The sequence below is a fragment of the Zootoca vivipara genome, chromosome 3, assembly GCF_965207765.1.
Source record: "Zootoca vivipara chromosome 3, rZooViv2.hap1.1, whole genome shotgun sequence".
NCBI lineage: Eukaryota > Metazoa > Chordata > Lepidosauria > Squamata > Lacertidae > Zootoca > Zootoca vivipara.
The window spans coordinates 74050009-74069553 of record NC_142586.1 but is presented as its reverse complement, the minus strand read 5'-3'; the positions used below and the strand labels follow the sequence as shown (position 1 = coordinate 74069553).

Here is a 19545-nt window from a genome sequence, read left to right as displayed (position 1 = left end):
AGAGAGAATGAACGAGAGAGAGAGAGAGAGAGAGAGAGAGAGAGAGAGAGAGAGAGAGAGAGGGAGAGAGAGAGAGGGAGAGAGGGAGAGAGAGAGAGAGAGAGAGAGAGAGAGAGAGAGAGAGAGAGAGAGAGAGAGAACAGGGCAACATTATGGCACATGTGGTATGCTTTCAAGTCCAAGGATGAAAGGCTTGAGAAAGCAAAGCCCACCCCTCACCCCGCCCTCAGTAAAAAAAAAAGAGAGGCATCCCTCAGGCATTCAGCATCATCAGTCAGCATTGAAGTAATTGGAAGAGCACCCACCACCGTGAAGTCATCGCAAACAATACACTGAGGAAGGAAGGGGAGGGAGATCAGCAAGGCGTTTCTACCTAGAACCTCCTGGGAAGGGCTGTATGAGGCTTAAACTGTATGAGGCTTAAAGTGACCGCATGCTTGCCGCACGCAGCGTAGATGCTTTTCTGGGTATGTAAGTGAAGTTTGTAGAAGGTGGGGTGGTTTAAGTCCTCAGCCTAATTTCGTATGGATGGCAAAGAAGGTGAAAGGGTGGCAGAAACAAGAGGAGGGGGGGAAAGGTGACCCTCCCCACTGTTGACTCTGGCCACATCCATAGATGGTATGCTGGCTCAAGTCTTGACATGCCCAACGTGGCTCATAATAACACCACCAACTTGCAGGAACAATAAAAAAAATCAAAACATAGCATCACATTTCAAAATAATTCAAATAACAATTCATTTCCAGAACAAGTCAACAAACGTACAAAAAATACAGAGTCAGCAACTGAGAGGCACTGTGGTTGTTGTAAATATCCTCTTCCCAGGCCTCTCTTATTACTGTTGTTGCTGAAACTGGCCCTATGATATGTAGCAGAAGGAGTCCATGTGCCTTAGAGGTGTATGGCTCAGCTATTTGTGTCTTTATGGCTCTCTCTATGCAAGTCGTGTGCTCAGGGTGGGGGGCTGTATTTGCAGCTCTTGAGGTTGATGCCATCTTGTCCTTCCTCACATATATCTATCTGTGACCTACAGAACCAATAACATTACTTCATTCCTATTCTTCTTCCAAGTTGACCTTGAAGTTGCTGAAGAAATGCATCCTACCATTGCCAAGGAATTACAATATAGCCTTCTCCAGACCTGGCAAAACATCTGGGCAGGCTGAGCTGATGGATGACCAGAGGTATCAGGAGGATGAGCCAACCCTCTTTGTCTTGTCTCTGAGAGATTTAGAAATCCCTGGCTCAGACTGCACTATTGTTGATGCATCTCCACTTAAATATAATATTTTATTTGGATTATAATTTTGCTGTGCAGGACTTCAATTTATCTCCTAAATGCCATGCTATATAACACTCATATTCTGTGCATTATTGTAAATGCAATTATTTTCTGCAGGGGCATTATGGCACATGATGAATGATAGGCATCATCTTAATGATATATTGAAAAATAAGCGGTACCAACATTGCACTAGAACACTGGTTCCCAACAGGTGGTCTGGGGACCCCCAGGGGTCCGCGAGCTATGCCAGAGGGGTCCGCAAGATGCTATTAGAATAAAAAATATATTAAATATATTTCGTATGATAACAGATTTTTTGTTTTGGCCGCTTCCTGCATGAGCAGAGTCTAGCGCAAAACTAGAATTAGATAGAGGCAGTAGTTCTGCTGTATGCCGTTAGGTGGCGCTTTACAAACACGACTGTTTTGCAAAGAGGCAGCGCGCGCATTCTACTAACGCTCACCTCCCCAAGATGCTTTGCGCGCGTCGGCTTCATTTGTGCGCTACTGCGCAGGTACCCTGTCTTCTCCATTCTCCTCCCTCCTCCCTGGCACGCACTGCCTCTTTGCAAAACAGTAGTGTTTGTAAACAAAGCGTTGTTTTTCGCGGAAGCTACAGTTCGCGTAGTTTAAAATGGACCGTTGGTTAAAAAGTGGTTCGTTAAAACGACAAAGGCCTACAGATGAAGAGGAAGAACTGTAAAAAACGTATAAATATAAAATATAAAAAGACTCTTAATTTGGCTCTCACTTTTTAATTTTAGGATTAGTAATTAATGGGGGTCCTTGTCACAATAGCGGCTCGATGAGGGGTCCTCGAGAAAATTTTGTTGAGAACCCCTGCACTAGAATTACACTTAGAGTGGAGTCTTGCCATGGAGCAAGTCCCATTGAACACAATAGGACTTACTTCTCAGCTGATGTGCACAGGAATTGCACACTTAACCTTTGCTGCTTTCCTAACTGACCAGTAGGTAAAGAGCTTTGAGGCTTGCCTACAGGCTTGCACAAGCCCAGTGGAATTTTTGACCTTTTAGTTTTGAAGGGCAGGTCCCCATGCTGTATCTTACAAAATGTTTTTTAAAATGTATCTCAGTTTCAAATGCAGCTTGCCATGCTGCTTGGGGAAAACAACAAGTGTAACGATCTATTGGACTCCTGGGACTAACTCTATGATTCATTGGATCCAGTATTCCATACTGATGATCAGAACAATTATAGCAGGGGCTGGGGAGGTGTGAAACAGCAGTTTCTCCACTATGTCCACAGTCCTGTTGGCTCCTGCCAGGCAGGACAGAAGACACGTGTGTGTGTGTGTGTGTGTGTGTGTGTGTGTGTGTGTGTGTGTGTTTTGCTGCCCCAACTCTGGATTGGGTCCCCCATCTGGCAATGGGCAGGTTTAGGATCTAGCAAGGCTATAGCTGGCCCTGCTCTTATTAATGTCCCATTTGGGACATTGTGCTAGCTACCAAAGGTGGGAACACTGCCAGCAAGTTGCTTTCCCAGCCAGATGGGCACAGTATAAATTATTATTATTATTATTAAGCTTATCTGGCGCTGTGGTGCAGGGATCCCTTGGGCGCCCCCACCCCACGGGGGTAACACACACGCCCGCCGCCTCGTCCACACTTTCCTTAGCTGTGCACGGTGTGCTGCAGCTCGGCACTGGGCCCTTCACAGCAGAGGCCGAGCAGGTCATAAGCCCAGGACACCCTCGGCCACGCGGTACAGCTCCCGCACGTTTGGGTAGTGCAGGAGGCTGCGGCCCATCCCCACGCCACGAACTGGCTACCTTGGCCGGGGAAGAGCAGCACCGAAGCCTCCTCGGGAGCCTGGCGCGCCTTCCCGCTAGGCCCCAACCACACCGTCTCATCCTCCGCTGCGTCCTGCAACCATAGCTGCCAAGTTATCCCTTTTTTAAAGGGATTTTCCCTTATGCTGAATAGGCTTCCTCGCGAGAAAAGGGAAAACTTGGCAGCTATGCCCGCAACAGGCCCGCCACACTCACCACCTCCCCTGCACTAGGAGGCCTCGGGGCTCCACCTCGGCTGAGCCATCACCCCGCGGAGAGCCGCAGGGCTGGGAAGGGGAGAGCGCAGCCTGCGGAGACGGCGCTTCATTTCCTTCCCGCTGTGGCGGCTCCGTCCTGCCCGGCCCAGACTCACGCAGGCAGAGGGCAGCCAGCGGCCACAGCGTGCTGGGTGCCCAGAGCACCGCGGACGAGGAGGAGAGTACTGCATCCATGGTGGCGGGTCTCTTTGCCCGGGGAGGTGCGCTGAGCTTTTGGCCGCCGCCACCTTCGCCACAGCCAAGCTCGGGGAGGAGGAGGAGAAGGCAGTGTCATGGAAGCGGTGCTCTGTGTAGCGCTGCAAGGCTGCTGCTCGTGACTCGAGCCGCTGCCTTGCATGAGAGTCAGCCGGGGAGGGAGGGGGTAGGGGAGCCACTTTGCAGGGAGCTGGCGGGACTTGCTGGGGTGCCCCTGAGAGGCCAGGCGCCCTGGCGCAATGCACCAGTAACCCCAAAGGGAATGACGTCTCTGGTTGGCCCCCTCCACCCAATCCTGGCCTCTAGAAGCCCTGGTTTGGGGTTTAAAATGGCAGCCTAAGCTTCTATACAAGGTTGCTGTCACCAAAGGAAACCAATGATCTCTCTAGCAGGCTAAGAGAACCTCATCCTTATGCCAGAGTAGAAATAGTGAGGGAGGCGTCACTTGCAAGCCAACTGTTTCTAGCTAAATCTGAGAATGCGGATGTGTTCTTAACCACAGGGAAATGGTTTCCTTAGTCACAGCAGTTAATCATACCAGTTGGGAGAAATGTGTTCAGTTGGTTCCAAAGGTCCTGTTTCCAGATGATTTTTACCCTCTCCCATTCAAAATGACTCTCATTTTTTTTTGGTGTGTGTGTGTGTGTGTGTGTGTGTGTGTGTGTGTGTGTGTGTGTCTAACTCACATTATGGCAAAGTAAACAGTAGCTGTGTTATTGGAGAAGTGGAGGCCCTCTTAAGTGTCTGAGGCATAGCCTGTCACTGACTAAACCATGCTCTCAGAGCCTCTGGTTGACGGGAGAGACAAGAGGAAGGGTGGCCTATTGACGTCAATGAAGCCCACGCTGTGCTGCATTCATATTACTCTGTGTCTTGGCCTCCCCTAGTATGCTAAAATTCCATGTGAGGTGCTTGAAATTTCATGTTTGTGCTGCTCTCCCTTCAACCAAAGAGCCGATTAATTGCCAGGAGCTTGAAAGCTACTTGATTCCTTCTTCAAAGGTCTGAAACAGAAGGGGGATTTCCATGAGTAATTATTCAGGCCGTGCCTGTGCAGTGCACTGTAGGCAATGGTAAATTGATCCAGCTGCTTGCAAGGCTGGATGGAAAAGTGCCCAGGGGCCCCCAGGAATACATCAACAGATGGAACAGGATTGTGTTGTCATCACGTGCTCAGCCTGGTCTGCTGAGCATGCTCTGGCTTGATCTTCACCGTTAAGCTTGGAGGGTGGTGGTTTTTTTTTGCTTCCCTGTCAGTGCTGACTTGCAGTGTGAAGCAAAATTTCCAGCCGATGTTGCAACCTCTTCTCGTGAAGTAAAATGGATAATTTTAGATGAGCTGAAACTGCCTTGACATTTCCCTTCCCCTTCCTTGCCTCCAGTCCCCTCCCCAAACATCCTGGCTTTACTACTCCACAGAAATCCTCCCAGTGACAAAGTCTACAAAAATCGCTGAGAGCGCCCAGCTATCTACGCAAATAACCCAATTTGGCAAGGTTAACCTGTAACTTGAGGCTATGAAAACACAGATTCTTCTCTCCAGATGGCAGAGTTCAAAGTTCCAGCTACTTCCTGACTGAATGTGCGCAACTTATTGTGATTTCAGTTAAAATGGGGGTCAAAAGTAGTAATCTAGCAACAAACGGTTTAATGAGTTATATTCTCCTAGCTCCAGTCAAATTTACTTTACTCATGTTTATTTTATATCTGGAATTTCTTTTTATTTTATGCAAATAATGTGAATTTGTTCAAATATATTATAGAGTTATCTGTCATTTTGAGGATTTAGAGCAGGCATCCCCAAACTTCGGCCCTCCAGATGTTTTGGACTACAATTCCCAACATCCCTGACCACTGGTCCTGTTAGCTAGGGATCATGGGAGTTGTAGGCCAAAACATCTGGAGGGCTGCAGTTTGGGGATGCCTGATTTAGAGCCTTTCCCCAGTAATCTGACCACCATGGCTTGTGCCATCGGCCATAGTCTACTGCATCAGTAATAACACAATTATTTTATCTAACAAAATTGGTTTGCTTTCTGTCTCATTTAAATTCCCAACACCCTTGTCAGAAAGTAGGGATGTGGATTTTTGGAATAAATAATAATAATAATCTAGTACTGTATTTGGGTGGCATCTGCTGGGGTAGAGCCCAGAGGAAAATCTGTGGGTGGAGCCAGGAACAGGATCTAACAGATTTTTAGTGAATGTCCAAAAGAGATTTGTTTATTTATTCAAACTGGTTGATTTTTGCTCCATTCCTTGCAAGGTTGGTTCTGGAGGCAAAGCTTAGAGACAACAGGCTGCCCCCCCCCTTTCCCACATAGTCTTTCATGCAACTTATGACTTCTTTGGTCATATCATATAGAATCCTGGAAACTCCAGTTTGTACCGGGAATTGTAACTTTGGGGCTGCCAATCAATTCTCAGCACTCCAAACCAACTACAGTTCCCAGGATTGTTTTTTTTTTTTGTGTGAGGAAGGATTGGTGATTGTTTAAGGGGTATAAGAATGTTTTTAATGTGTGGGATATATATCTCTTCCTTGCTATCAGGCCCTTCTAGGGAGCAACTCCTGAAAAAACAAACCTGGAAGGGCTAGAGCTATAAGGATAAAACACTGAGGGAACAACGTGGCCATGTTTCATGCTTTTTTGATAAATGATCCTGAAGCCAAGCCAAGCAAAACAGACCCCCCTCCCAAACCCAGTGAGGCTACCCGCTGGTCCCAGTTCCCTGGTTGGTTAGCAAATGTTTCAGGAAGGTTTGACCAAGAGTGATTTGCCCACAACCAGTCAAGGCAGCTTTGCACAGGACACAGAGCAACAGTGCAAGTGCAAGTGAGTGACTGCTTATGTGTTCCGAATAATTCACGTTTTTCCCTCAGGATTTACATCTGCGAATGTTAAAAAAATCCTTACACCTCAATTTAAACATATCTGCTTGAAAGGAAATAGGCCCTTTTCCTTTGGAATCCACATACTTATTTATAAAACAGTCCAATTTCAGTCAGCGTTTCCAGCGTGTCATAAAAATACATTCAAAGCACAAGAAGCACTGGCAGCTTTAAGATGCGCCGTCGGTAATAAGATTGTCTGGTAGGCAAAGAACGAAACACTTTTAACAACAATTCTTTTTAAAGAACACATGTTCTTTCCTTCCTGAGCTAAGTGTTAATTCTGCCAAAAAAGAATGTGGAAGTGTGAAATTTCGCTATCTGCTGCCTTAACTCTTGCCATGTGTAATTCTGGGGAGTGTTTGCCCCTCAAAAATTTCTCTTTCCTTTCCCTTTTTCTAAAATGCAAAGCAGAAGAGCAAGAATAAAGTTCATCCAGTTGGTTCTGTTTTGCCCTCACAGACAGGGTCATTAAAGAAAACAGCATCTGAAAAACTGCTGGCAGGACTCCTGGCTCGACTGAGGTACACTCCAGGAAATCAGCACTCTGAGTTCCAAGCAGAGAGCTTATGATTAATTTTGCAGGCATTTATTGTGCAATGTCAAATGGCTACTGGCCAGCTCAGGAGTTAAGCCAGGAGATGACTATCAAACAAAGCTGTTATATCTGGCAGCTTTTCTCAAAGCTGCTGTGCAAAACAGACATATTGAAGCTAATTTCTGGATTTACTAGAGACGCATACTTTTATCCTTGGGATTCCCCCCCCTCCTCCTTCCCTTCTGAAATGGAAAAACATGTCCTGACTTGCAGTGTGTGTGTGTGTGTTTGTGTGTGTGGTCAAGATTCATACAGTGGACAGTTTCATGGCTTCTTTGGATGTTTACTAGAGACAGCTTCTGCTCTCCACCCCCCCACCCCACCCCACCCCACTCAGCCCTTCCCTGGTGACCTTAGAAGGAACTGCTTGCATGTTATTTCACTTTCTAAAAATGAAACTCCCCATCCCTGCGAAGGACTTGACTGCCTCTGTTTAGCTAACGAGAGATGAGGGGCGTTTTTGAACAAGCAATCAGAAATAATAGTTTTAGATTGCCTTTGGAAATGGTGTCCTTCTCGGGTTTACCTTGGTTTAAGGTCAGACAGAAAACTCTGTTTAGACAGTACCTGGCACAATAAAGCTTAATGTGTAACCGGGTTTTGTCTTTCTTCTGTGTCGGCAGTTGGCAAGGGGGTACTGTAAATACGGATCCCTGTGAGTAAACAGATATCTGCGTGGAAAGGGGAGGGGGCAACTGGTGTAAATCAGTTTTGAAATTCATGCCCGTGTTATTTTAAGTGATAAGGTTATTTGAGTGACCTGCCAGCCATGCAGGTGCGTGGGTTTCAAAAACAGGAAAGAGCCTTGTTTTAAGAAGAAAAATCAGCTTCTGAGGCAACACTAAGAGCTTGAAAAAAAAAGGAAAAAAGAAACTGCCTTTGTGGTTACTTGATTCTACTTTCTTACTAGCATAATGATTTAGGTGGTGCAAAGCATCATGGGACAGCAGTGTTGCTAACCACAAACCCCAACAGTTACTTACAATGACAAAGTTCTGAAACAGGCCATGGAACTTTCGGAAGAGATGAGAAATCAAAAGTTTCCCTTTGAATTCCCTCCGCCCTTCAACTCTTTTGTTATCGTGGTTTAAATGGATTAATGCAGAAGTTCTTGGAAACTGTCATTAAAAAGGAAACTTTTTACAAATTTTTGCCCAAGTTTTCCAAGAATCTCCAATGTCTATTGTCTTTTTTGCTTGTTCTTTTGTAAAGTAAAGGAGCCTAAAGATTAGAACTTCAAGTTGGTCGCTGAAGGTGTTGAGAAATGGGGCATCTTTAAGAAAGAACTAATTAATCCTTATTCTTCTTCCCCACTGCCGGTCTGGATTTTTAAAATTATTCTTAAAAAGAATGTCCTTCTCTACTATGATTGACATACAACATTTGAGATTAAACAAATTATCAGGCTGGTGGGAGACCTTCCTGAAATGGAGTGTTTTTTAAAGAATTAATGCACACAAGATATTTGATTAAAATAATACTTGCTTAGATCATCACTTGAAAATCTTCTCCTTCACTCAAGGTTCATTGCCACCACTGACAGATATTATTTCCCTGCTTAAAGCTTTAGTTTAGTTTATTTATATGCCACTTTCCCATAGCAATAATGCAAACAATTGGAAAATACAAAACATATCAATACAGTGGTACCTCTGGTTAAGAACTTAATTCGTTCCAGAGGTCCGTTCTTAACCTGAAACTGTTCTTAACCTGAAGCACCACTTTAGCTAATGGGGCCTCCTGCTGCCGCCGTGCCGCCAGAGCACGATTTCTGTTCTCATCCTGAAGCAAAGTTCTTAACCTGAGGTACTATTTCTGGGTTAGCAGAGTTTGTAACCTGAAGCGTTTGTAACCCGAGGTACCACTGTAAAACAAATTAAGACAAAATCAATTCAACAAACAGGATAAATTCAATATTACAAAGACATAATCTAAAGTAAAGAGCAAGATCAAATGTAAGAACCTATGGCCTATGTCGTCATGGTGTTAATCCCAGTGGCCAACCAGATGTCTACGGGAAGGTCCATGAGCACAGTAACGCCCTCTCCACTTCTGCTCACCAGCAACTGATGTTCAGAGGCATATCACCTTTGAGATTGGTGAAAGTACTTGAGATATTTTTTTTTAAATAAAATTGATTGGCTTATGGTTCATATGTTTATTTAGCAGAGTAAAAATAGCTTGGAAGATAAAGCTACCCTAGAGCTGTTCCCATCGCCCACTGTCTGCTTGACCTGTCACTAGCATTAATAAAAAAGGGTAAAAACAAGCAAGCAAGCAAGCAAAAACATCAGGAGACCCATTGGTAAAGGGGAAAGGGGGTTCTTTACTTACAGTTACTTAATATTCACAAAGGCAGCTTTGAATTCATAGATTCATGAGATTTCATAGATGCCTCATGCAGGAGGAGAGGGAAGAAAGAGAATGAGCAGGAGGAAGGGGCAGAACTTAGATATTTAGTGGGACACCACCAACATAGCTGCCAAGTTTTCCCTTTTCTCACGAGGAAGCCTATTCAGCATTAGGGAAAATCCCTTAAAATAAGGGATAACTTGGCAGCTATGACCACCAAATGTATTTTCCCTGACTACCCATTAGTCTCAACGCTGCCCTCTGCTGACTGGGGACAGGTTGCTTATACCCAACAGTACTGAGTCAACACAGTTCAAGGGTGGGGAGTATTCTTATCAGGCTAGGAGGTTCATAGCCGCCTCCTCACCACAGCTTTAGGGGAAGTTGACACCAGGAAAAGGGAAGTGCTGGGGAGGGCAATGATGGTGGGTCTGCTGACTCAGCTCCCCAGATGGTCCAGCTGCTGGTGTGAGTCTTATTGCACTCCAGGGGTGGGGTGGGGGGTGGGGGAAAGGAGAGCAGCTAGCCGGGCTCCTCTCTTCTGTTTGTACAGTTTAGATTTCAAAGAACCCCATATTTTCCCATGATACGATGACTTCTGCAATCATTGCATGATTGAAATCCATTGAAAGCAGATTGTGTGAAGAGAATCACTGCACAAATGACTGTTGCCATGCTTCCAACAAGCTCAGTTGGGTTTTTTTAAAAAAAACTTTGTCCAAAGAATAGTGACTGCAGAATCTTTCAGGCAACCTGTTCTGTTGTGTCCTAAACAATTGGAGAGTAGTATAAAGGATAAAATGGGTGTCTTAGATCATATCCAAAATTAGTTCCCATCTTCATTGCTGTTATTTTCATCCTTCAGTTGGCAATCAAGATGACAAGTCATTATTAAAGAGGATCAGAAGTTTATGCAGGGTGCCATTCAGAGCAGTGAGAATCTCCATGTAATAGAGCAAAACATGCCACACACAATTAATCCTCAGAAGCACCTATATCCCTGTCCATCTTACTGGTTCTACACTTTGACTTACAGTCAGTCAGATTTTTATTGTTTGTAGCCAATGGCTGTTACCACATAATTTAGAAAAGCAAAGTAAAAAACCCAAAAGTAAGTTAAAGGTATACTTTTTTGGAAAATGCATGTTGTTGAAACTTAAGATTGTAAATCTCAACAAGTTGTTGTTGTTGTTGTTGTTGTTGTTGTTGTTGTTGTTGTATTGGTATTCAACACTGTTTTGGGTCAGAAAAGTGGCCACTCTGTAGCTCATTCTTGCTGCTAGTGCCTTTGATATGGCTTGAGCCATGTACACAAAGATGGCCATTTGCTGGCCTATTAAAGAATCTGCTCATCAGATATTCTGTAATTTTTTTGTCCCGGAGCTTTCCCCACGAAAACCCACTCTTTAGCATTCGACCGGAGCAAATGTCAGTGTGGGTTTTCCCCAGATTGATGTTTGCTCCAGTTGAGCTTTAAAGAGTGGGTTTTCACAGGGAAAGCTTCAGAGCAAAAAAAGTACACTTGGACACATGAGCTTTAAATAATAGACAATGCCTGGAAAGAGTGGAGGAAAGGTAAGTGTAAATAAGCTAAGTGTGAATAAGCTCCTAGTCTTGGAAAAGTAGACATTTGAACCTTGCTGAAAATGGACTTCTTACATACCTACCTATCTATCTACCTACCTCCTGAAATGGTGTCCTTAAGTTATTGCAATATTGTAGTTTGGGCACAGTACTACACTATGACCTTTCATGTGTACGAAGCAGAGTGCACAGTTTTAGCTAAAGATTATACTGGGTGGCAATAAGTCTCTTGAATTCCTGCATCATTTTGCTCCACTGATATAGCGAATAATTAGACTGTTCAAAATTTACTAGGTTAAAAGGTAATGATAAACACAAGCCAATGGTATTTCAAAGGTAGGTTTGGCTGTTTCCAGACGTTTGACACTTCAATCTTGACCACCATGAAAAACAGTAGTGCAAACTCAGTGTGGACTACACGAAGCAGTCATATACTGAACTTATTTCACCCAAGAGTGAATATTTGGATACATCTGCTTTAATTTGACCTTTGTTGTCTAGTACTAAATCCCAGAATGCTTATAATTCAGGACCATTTTGAAGAAGTAGAACTCTGAGTGTGTTCCAGGCAGGTCTACAGAGTTTACTGTCTATTATATTCTTGGCTGCTATGCTTCTGCTGGTAAATGACTGATTACTGGAATTAGTTGTAACACCTACATGTACAAATAATATTACCAAGTGTGCAGAGTGTTTAAACACTACTTAATATTACCTGTGTCCAAGTTAATATATAGACACATCATAATAGAATGGAAAGTATTTTAGAAAACTGAGCAGTCATTTCCAGAAATTAAAAATAAAGTTTGCATCACATTGTTATGAGCCAGTTACTTTGTCTTCTAAAGGGTTCTTCAGAAGAGCCCAGATGAGGTCATGAGTCATTCAAGGCTTAAACATCCAAATGTCTTGTGGCTGTTCCAAAATTCTTTCATCAGCATCCCACATGACATTAAGAGACAGTTATAGTATTTTGTTTTCCTTCCAAGTTTGTATCCATTTGTTGGGAAAGCCTGGAAAAAAACCTGTTTTTCAGATTGTTGGAAAGCTATTGGCTCTTTTGCGTAAATCAGTTCTGTGTTCTCCTTTCCAAAGTGAGCAGCTTTACGTGGCGTAGAGTATAGCTGGATTATTCATGGCTTTCAGATGGTCCTTCTGTGTCTGTTAGTCATCCTTCTAATAGGAAAATTGGCCATGCTATGATGGAAGTGTCACAAGGCTGGCAGCTCAGCGATGGACAAAAGATGCATCCTCTTAGCAATGATACTACATTCCTGCTGTTATTCCATCCAAAGCCATCTGTCATGGCATTGCACTCTGCTTCTTCTCCCAAGCTTTGAATCATGTAGTTGGAAGAGACCTTGGAGGTCATGCAGTCCTGTCCCCACTCAGTGCAGGATGTGCAACGCAGATGGCCACAGTGGCCAAGGGGGTAAATACTGCTTAATGGGGATCTGCACAGTTTTTCTTTTACCTTTGAGAACCTGGAATGCTGCACTAAAAAACCTTAAAGGTGCAATTCTATGCATGTCTATAAGCAGTGCTTTTTTTCCTAAAATTTTTTTTAGGGGATACTCTCATTTTCCTAAGCATATTGAAATACTGCCCCTCAATGATGCCAAACTTAGATTCACAAAATGTTTAGGGGTATGTGTACCCCTGCGTCCCCCCCCGAAAAAGCACTGTCTATAAATTCAGTGTGATTATTTCCACATAATATTGGATTGCAGGCTAAACGTGGCAACCAGCTTGTGCAAACATATAATCTTTGAATAATGTATGCAAGATAGGAAAGTATGCAATGAAGTCCTTAATTTTCTGGATCCGTTTCAGTCAAGGCTTTGGGCTGGTTTTGATCTAGAGTGGTTGCCTGAGTTTGGCTGGGTGGTAATGTTTTGCAGCAGTGCCCTTTCTACTTGTTTGACCGAATCCGGAAGGTGGTGCTGGGAAAGTATTGTCTGGCTCCTTGCAAGCCCTAGGGCCTGATGTTATCTTTCATGCTGTTTAACATCTACATGAAACTGGTGTGTGATGTCATCTAGAGTACACTATGCTGATGACATACAACTCTCTTTCTCCTTTTCAGGTGTGGTGGGATATCTGGCTGTGGTAATGGACTGAACAAGGGCCAGTAAACTGAAACTCAATCGAGACACGACAGAGATACTGGCAGTAGATGGTTCTGCCGTCTGGGTAAACAGAGTTTCACCTGCTCCCCCAAAGAATCCCAGGAACTGTAGCTTGCCCTCCACAGAGCTACCATTCCCAGCACCTGTAACAAACTACCGTTCCCAGGATTCTTTGGGTGAAACCATGTCCTTTAAAGGTATGGTGTGTATGCTGCGAAGTGTTCACTGACACTGAGGCATCGCATAGCAAGTCAACATTGCCTTGATATATGCTTACTGCTTGGCTGGAAAGTTTATATGGAACTTCTAGGTGTAATAATTTGTGCTCTCAACAGGTTAAAACATATGAAGGCATGGGTTTTACAACTCAGACAACGTTGAGCTGAATATGGGCTGGAGATGTTGTTTGAACAGTCTTTTCTTCGGGGTCCCCCCCCCCAAAAAAAACCACTTGAGAAACTGGTAATCTCCAGCCATGAACTTTTTTTACACGGGAACATTTTAATGAAGGCTATTCCACATGCATATCTTTTGTTTGCTTTGTGAATTGCAAATTTGTCACTAGTTAAGTGGGTGGGTTACATAGTCATACATTTTGATGTACGAAGCCAATTGTGTTCACTGTTACACTGTCCTTGAAGTACAAAAGTTCACTCCAGGTGGCAGCCCTACATTTTGTGGGCCTGTAGGCCCAATGTTAAAATGCCTTGTTTCCACCCCCTCTTTAGTATGTTGGACTGTATCTTGTCATCTTCCTAGAATCTTCCGGTAAATTCGTTGGAGGACATTTGATGAACATGCTCCAGCACTAAGGATGTCATATGTTCCTTGGAGTTCTCCCTAGACAGTTAAAGCTTCTTTGAGATGCAAAGTAGTGGAGGGAAAGTCATGTTTCCCACAAAAAGAAAAAAAACAATTAAAAGTTCCACGAACTTGGAGTGGTAAAGAGTCACATGTAATCCTTTACAATAGCAACAACAAAATCAAGCTGTTTATAGTTCTCATTAACTGCAGAGGTTTGGGGAGGAAATGATGAAATAAGAACTAAGGACTGGAAAGTATTGTGACACAGAAAATGAACACCAGGCTAGGTCCATCTAAAGCCAGCCAAAACCCTATCCCCAGTCAAAGAAAATACCTCAAACAAACAAAAAGCCCTCCAAAACAAAAGGAAAAGGAAAAATAAAAACTTGCCTGCTGGATGAATCTGTCTATGAATCAGAGAAGAAGTGGAAACATTGTCTCCCTCGGTGCATGATTTGGAGCAGAATTAGAATGTATGTATATCACTGCTGCAATTGAGTTTCAGGCTGTGTACAAATTCTTGTTCTTTTCCTCAGTTTGGTTTGAAGCTTCCAGTGGCTTTGTGAAGATTTGTAGGGGTTTGCCCCAGGCAGAATGGTTTCTACTGGAACTGTCTCTTTAAGGAGGCCCCGCATCCACCCCTACTGGGTTACAGGCTGCTGGAACTTAGCTGCCCCAGGCAGAAGAAGGGCATGTGAACCACCATGACTCTTGGAGATCATGACCTTATTTTGCCAAAATGGAAAGAGAGGGGCAGATGGGGATAGGTGAATCTGACCATTTCAGTTCCTCATTTTTTCAAATTTTAAGCTGAGCTCTTCACATCTACAAATCAGTTAGTGATTACCCCCTGCAAAATCCTCATGAAAATCCATCAGCATTTTTGCGTGAAATTCATCCTAGATCAGGAATATCCAAAGTCCATTTCAGGGGCCTAAGCTGGCCTGCCGGTCAGTTTAATCCAGCCCCTGTGGCCTGTGCCAGTTTATTTCCTGGGGTAAAATCATTTAAAAAAGCTCAATAACTTCAATCTTAAAAAAGGGTCAACTTTGGTCGGCCTTTTGGTCAGCCCTCACACATGTTCACTTCATCAAATCTGGCCCTCTTTGACCCCTGTCCAATTTTTGTATGCAAGATACACATTTTTGTATGCAATTTCCCCTAAGCTAGAGATTCCCCCCTGATATAACGAATGATTACATTTTATTTTCACTAGTATGTTCATTTATATGTCTATCTTACCCTGGTAAGTGCAAGTTTGTAATGTAAAGGTAAAAGGTAAAGGACCCCTGGATGGTTAAGTCCAGTCAAAGGTGATTCTGGGGTTGCGGTGCTCATAGAATCATAGAGTTGGAAGAGACCACAAGGGCCATCCAGTCCAACCCCCTGCCAAGCAGGAAACACCATCAAAGCATTCTTGACATATGCCTGACAAGCCTCTGCTTAAAGACCTCCAAAGAAGGAGACTCCACCACACTCCTTGGTAGCAAATCCCACTGCCAAACAGCTCTTACTGTCAGGAAGTTCTTCCTAATGTTTAGGTGGAATCTTCTTTCTTGTAGTTTGAATCCATTGCTCCGTGTCCGCTCATCTCGCTTCAGGCCGAGGGAGTTGGCATTTGTCCACAGACAGCTTTCTGGGTCATGAGCCAGCATGACTAAACCGCTTCTGGTACAACAGAACACTGTGACAGAAGCCAGAGTGCATGGAAATGCCGTTTACCTTCCCGCCGCAGCGGAACCTATTTATCTACTTGCACTGTCATGCTTCCAAACTGCTAGGTTGGCAGAAGCTGGAACAGAGCAATGGGAGCTCACCCTGTTGTGCAGATTCGAACAGCCAACCTTCCAATCAGCAAGCCCAAGAGGTCTAGACCACTGAATAACTGCATAATTCGGGGAAGTGCAAATTTCGAAGTATGTATGGGTTTCAGTTCACATACAGTTCACTCCCCTACTTACATGCATTCCACTCATGTGCAACGACATTTACACTGGTTGCTGGGAAATAAATTTATTGGCCTTCCCTCACTTGGGTGAGTGAGGGAAGGCACACTGGGCCATTCCCCAGTGAGGGTTTTCCAGTGTTTTCCAGGCAGTGGCGTGAGCGAGGGAAGACTTGGGACAGGCCCGGCAGTGGCCCTAAGTGACTTCCAGGCACACACCCCAGCAGTGCAAATGAGTCTCTCTCTCTCTTCCCCCCACCCCATGCACCCTCCCTGTTAAATTGGGGTGCTCCCCACTTTACACAATGTCACTTATTCATGTGGGGGCCAAGTATGTAAGCCCTGCATAAGTGGGGTGGGTGGGTGCCTGTTTTATTTTGGAAAGTGTGAATTAGGTAAGTTGGCTGAAAAGTGTGAATTTCCTTCCCATCTCTAAGAGCACAGGACTGAAAGACTGCCATCTCTTGTTGGCACTTCGCCAATCAGCGGAAAGGGGGACTTCCTGAATACCTTAACTCTCTTGTTAGAACAAATTGGGGGACCTGGTAACTGGGTGTGGCCACAGGATATGCTAGGAAGGGGCCACCAACAGAACCCCTGGACCTATCACTCTCCAAGTCTCATGGCTCTGGGAAAGGGGCCATTGGGGTGCCTCAGGCTTCACTAGTTGGGAGACCCTATCACAAACTAAGCAAGATTACCAGGACTGGACTGAACTCCTGGTGTCTACACTAAGGTTAACTGAGAGGACCTAGGCACATAGAAAGGTGAGGTATAATTCACTGAGAAGGAGCTGTTACTGCTCTAATAGCTTGTGGGTATTTGGGACTGTACTGACTGGGGAAACAAATCCTGAGTCTGTAAGGTAAAGGTATCCCTGACCATGAGGTCCAGTCGCGGACAACTCTGGGGTTGCGGCGCTCATCTCGCTCTATAGGCCGAGGGAGCCTGTGTTTGTCCGCAGACAGCTTCCAGGTCATGTGGCTAGCATGACTAAGCTGCTTCTGGCGAACCAGAGCAATACATGGAAATGCTGTTTACCTTTCCGCCGGAGTGATACCTATTTATCTACTTGCACTTGACGTGCTTTTGAACTGCTTAGTCTGTACTAAGGGCCAAAACTCAATAAATCTGGAGTTGCCATTTTGCCTGTATTATCTTCAATTGGGTTCACATTGAGCATATTCCAAGCAGTGAGCATTCAATGTGCCCCTCCCCCCAGGACAACCCCGCAGACCTCATGCTAAGGAAGTGAAACCCAGGAAATTCCCTGGGCTTCTCATTGCTTGGAGAAATGGAGCAGACGTAGCAATATGTACAAAACACGTTTGCATACAGATGCTTTGGCCATGCACAACCTGTCCACGTGCTTTAAAGTTTAACTTACTGAAATTTAATTTTTCAGAATATACTTTAAACAGGTGTTCATCCCACATGTAGTTTGCAAATGAGCCCAAGTGTTCCTTTTAATGACTAACACTGGCATTTTTTAAAAGGTGCACAATGATGCAAAAATGCACGATACTAAAAAAAGATTTTCCCCAATTTATTTTAGGATACTTCTGGATGTGTGCTTAATACTGCAGGTCATTCAGATCTCACAAATGGGTGGTTGGAAACAGATTTATTTTTTAAACTGCTCGATTCCCTTCAGAAATGATGGTAGTGGTGAGGCATATGTGCTTGTATTTTGACGCCAACCATGTTGGACACTGTGCAAAACTTGAATATTGTAGGATTAGTGTGTCCCATGCAAACATCCTTCCAGAAAACCCTTACTCATTATTTTCCTGCATCTTACAAGAGAAAACAAAATAAGTAAATCACATCATTTATCTTTGTACATTCAATGTACACTGAACAAAATTTCCAGAAACTGGATTTAGAAAACAAGGTTGTGCTTGAGGTTTTGTTTCACTGCAGTACAGTTATGCTTGAGCTTGGCCAATCTGAGAAGCAAGTGAGAAAACTGCTGGTAAAAATCAAACACTATTGTAAAGTGTTGTTAGAAGTGCTGCTGAGTCTCTTTTCAATTTCTGTTTTCTCTTCCCTCAATTTTACTTTTGTTTTTAATTGGAATTTATATTGATGCTATCTTAAGATTCTCAAACACTCTGAAGACCCACAGGTGGAAAGGAAGTGTGTGTGATGCTTAAAAGAGCTAACAAAAATAACACATTTTTGACAGTCACACGCCATAACTCACAGCATTAGCATTGGTTTTAACATTTATGGTTTTCTTTTCCAACAAGCCTGTCAAACAGGTTGAAAGCCTATAAGACTATCGCCAACACACAGCTGATAAGAAACAGTTATAAAACCACTTCTTACTACTAACCACAAATAAAAATATCAAAAGCTATGCATGCATGCCAAAATTATAAACACAAATTATGTGTGACAAATGGTGTTGCTAGCGTAAAACCAATGTCTCACTGGTTTTGGGTTTGTTTCATTTTCATTCTTGTTTCTTTTTTATATCACCATCAGTTTTTAATCGTTTGGGCAATTGGTGATATTTAACCAAGTTAGCAAACTCAAGCCTCTAGAGATTCCTATTAGAAAATTATATTTATTTACCAAAATTTATTTTGTCTCTATCTGTATAGGGTTTAACATCATCCTGTGGTTGAGATGGCTCACAGCAACGCTAAGAACATCACTAAAAGCAGTAAAAAGAACATTTCAACAACAAAAAAGAAAGCACCTCAAATCACCTGACCTCAACTCTTCAATGGAGCTCCTTCCCACTTCTTTCTAAAGGCCATCAGCGATGTGTTCCAGAAAATCTCCCCTGGGAGGCCATGCTACAGACTCAGGGCCACTAGCAAAAAAGCCCTGCTACTTCTTGAGGTCAACTTGACTTCTCACATTAATGGAATACAGAGAAGGGCACTCAGTGTAGATCTCAATTTAGTTGAAAAAGATTTATGGGAAGAGGCAGTCCTGTAGATATGCAGGGCAAAGGAAATGAAGAGCTTTTAAGACTAATTAATGCCAGCACCTTGAATATTCCCCAGAAAGCTAACTCATCTCCCTACAGCTCCTTTCAGGCTCTCAGTGTGGTGTGGGTATTCCTGCTGCATGCAGAAATGATGGAGGCTAGAATCATTGGATTGTACAATTGGAAGGGATCCCAAGGGTCATCTAGTCCAACCCCCTGCAATGCAGGAATCTTTTGCCTAATGTGGGATTTGAACCCATGATCCTGAGATGAAGAGTTTCATGCTCTACTGACTCAGCTATCCCAGCTATGTTTCATGTTTATTCATCAAATCACCTTATTCAAATCGAAATTATTATTCTTATGGGAAGTAATGCTGCTTTTTCACTCAAGACTGAGGAAAATTGGGATGGAATTTAGATATGCCTTTTATACCATAGATTCATTCCCAGGTTATATCACTTTTTATATGCCTTGACTGCTTATACACAAAACCTTGGTGAAATTGGTTTAGGGACTGCAAATTCAAATCCATTCAGACGCTGCTAAGTGTCATGTGACAAATAAAGCAATTACTATGTTGCCATAAGCGGCTTGGTAAGAAGGTGACTTTTCTGGATTAGATAACCAAGAGCTATATACTGTTAAACACAAAACAAGATGTGATGACGTGTGTCTGATATTGCTCAACCTGAAGCATGAATAATGCATAGAGTGGAAGCTCCAACTATTGCAAGCAAGTGCATG

At 43.6% G+C, this 19545-nt stretch overlaps 1 long non-coding RNA gene across 4 annotated transcripts in view; it reads left to right on the top strand.

The window, feature by feature from the left end:
- Nucleotides 1-19387, top strand: part of LOC148686306 (uncharacterized) — a 59829-nt gene extending 40442 nt beyond the window's left edge. For 2 of the 4 annotated variants that reach the window (XR_015949077.1, XR_015949078.1), the window contains exon 2: nucleotides 18464-19387. This is a non-coding gene — a long non-coding RNA (uncharacterized LOC148686306). Of the gene's footprint in view, nucleotides 1-4681; nucleotides 13170-13191; nucleotides 14383-18463 lie in introns of those variants that run through there. The other 2 variants (XR_015949075.1, XR_015949076.1) reach the window with 2 other exon arrangements.
- The last annotated feature ends 158 nt before the right edge of the window (nucleotides 19388-19545 follow it).